This window comes from Mus caroli, chromosome 10 (genome assembly GCF_900094665.2).
Source record: "Mus caroli chromosome 10, CAROLI_EIJ_v1.1, whole genome shotgun sequence".
Taxonomy (NCBI): Eukaryota; Metazoa; Chordata; class Mammalia; order Rodentia; family Muridae; genus Mus; species Mus caroli.
Genome location: NC_034579.1, coordinates 85,781,532 through 85,784,139, shown reverse-complemented (window position 1 = coordinate 85,784,139; position 2,608 = coordinate 85,781,532).

Genomic DNA, 2,608 nt, shown 5'->3' with positions numbered 1-2,608 from the left:
CTCTCTCCCTCTCTCCCTCTCTCCCTCTCTCCCTCTCTCCCTCTCCCTCTCCTTCCCCCCTTAATACTCACAACTTAGGTATAGAATGGAAAAGAAAGTGTTAACTATTGCATAATTGACAATGTCTACTTTGAATGTACAAACATTTTTAACTATTAAAAATAGATTTTTCTCTTATGCAATAATATTGACCACAGTCCCCCCTCTCTTTTTAGCTACTCCCAACTTCCTCTCTCCCCCAGATCTACTCTCTCTCTCTATTTCCCTTTAGAAAAAAGCAGGCCTCCAAGAGACAACCAAATATGATAAAACAAGACCCAATAAGACAGGCAAAAGCCCTCATTTCAAGGCTAGACAAGGCAACCCTTGAAGAAGAAAAGAGTTCCAAGAGCAGGACAAAAGAGTTTTCATGTTTAAAAAGTACTTTACTTTTTAGTGTCTGTGTGTGTGAGTGTGTGTTATGAGTACATGAGCATAGGCCAGAAGGCCAGAAGAAGCCATCTGACCCGATGAGGATGGAGTAACTGAGACCGGTGAGCCACCTGATGTGGGTCTTGGGTTCACTACAGTAGCAGTATGTATTCATAACTACTGAGCCTCTGACATTTACTTATTTCTTATTGTGTTTTGTGCCAGAAAGACTATGAATATGACCAGTTGATTAACAATATTTTATAATGTGCAAAGTCCATCAAAATGCCTTTTCAAATTTGATTCACATACCTTCTACTGAATTAAGGTTAGTAGCCTGTAGCATGCCACGTAGCCCATGTGGCTTCCTTTACTTCTAAATCTGCTATTTTTGCTAAATAATGCATCTTGCATTTGTGGTGAAATAACAACAGTAATAGCAATAAGTCACATATATAGGGATGGATAATGTGCCTTCCATGTGTAATGAAGTTTCTCTCCTTCCAGTCTGCCATTAATTTGTATTTAAAAGAAATCTTAATATATCTTTAATATTCTTACACCTATGATATTGTTGGTGGGCCTATACTACTCTAAGCTTTCAATTTAGAATTTTTCCTATGTGAACTGTCTCCCACATTAGCAAAGATTCATTCTGGAGCCTAAAGATCACTCCTCTATTATTTTCCTGATATTCCAAATGCTCCTGCCTTTATGTGAAATCTCTTCATTACACATCTAAATCACTATAGCTTCTCAGCCAATCTTCTTATCTCTTTCAATTATATATGTCTTATTTTTTCTGTTTAATATGTGCCCCTTAGATTTTTCTTTTTTTTAACAAAATTACTTATCTCACAAATTTTATTTCTTTCTTTGTATTTAAAACACTTGTGATAGAAACACATACTTGGTTTTTTTCTGTTTCAACTCATTATCAATAATCCCAAAACATCATTTTTACTATGTCACTATCTTCCTTCACATCCCAGGGCTTCTCATTATCTATATTATAAATTGCAATACTGTAAAATTTAAGTAAATGTTCTTCGTGTCCTTTTTTGTCTTTCTAGTTCATTATTCTTTGGTGTAAATCATCATTGTATCTATGAATGACCTGCTGCTTCCAGAGAGCATACTATATTTTTCCTGTTCCCATTACTGTTTTGCACTGTATAAGTTGTGTAACCTTTCTTCATACACAGCATGAAGTGGCCCCTAAAAATAAGGGACTATAAGCCAAGGCAATAAAATGAACATTCTAAAAATAATTGAAGAAAAATATGGGAATTAACCAGGAAGGTTTGAAAGAGGCTCAAGCAGAATTCCTAAAATCAAAATCTAGAGGGAGTCAAAAAAAAAGCAAAGCAAACACTGTAGGCAAGAGAATCGGTGAACGGGAAGATTGATGTGGGGGAAATTTCCAGGTTGCAAAAAGAAATGATAAAGCAGAAACTTTGAAAGAATTGAAATCCATATTGATGAGCAGATTTTAAATTTAATAAAATAGGTGGACATTTTTTCTCTAAGTAAGAAAAAGAATAGCCCATCTAAACCCATAGAGTAGTCCATGAAAAGCTATTGGAGAAAACAAAAATATGTCCTCCAAATTGAACTTCACGGAATTACAGAACACAAGGAACGAACAGTAAATGTGATTTAGAACAAGACGAACAGAGTGCTATCCTTCCTAAAAGAACTGATCATAGTGACCATAAATATGCCAAAATCCATGATATAGTAGAAAGGAGTAACCTCTTCAGCCAAGTTAAAATTCTCCTACCTACCAATGTCTTCTCCCAGGTGCAATCAAAATCAGTATCTGTCCAGAAAATCTCAGAGAGACACAAATGAAGCTGCTCCCTTGAAACATTACGCATCTATAAGTGTATCCTTTTATCCCCTGGGAATTTATATAAATTTTACGCATTCCTTTTCCCTGGCATCTTATTTTAGATTAAGTAGGTCTATTATAGTGCAGTTCTTTTTCCTGATTTGTTTTCTGATTTTTATATGTAAAAATTAGCCTTCATCTGGCAATAGAACCCAATTGTAGAGAGTTTACCTGAAATGAGGGAGGTCTTGTATTTGTTCCCCAGGGGTTAAAAAAAATAGAAATAAAAACAACAAACAAACAAAAATTTATCTTCAATGTGTATGTGTGTGTGTGTGTGTGTGTGTATTGCTGAGAACTGAA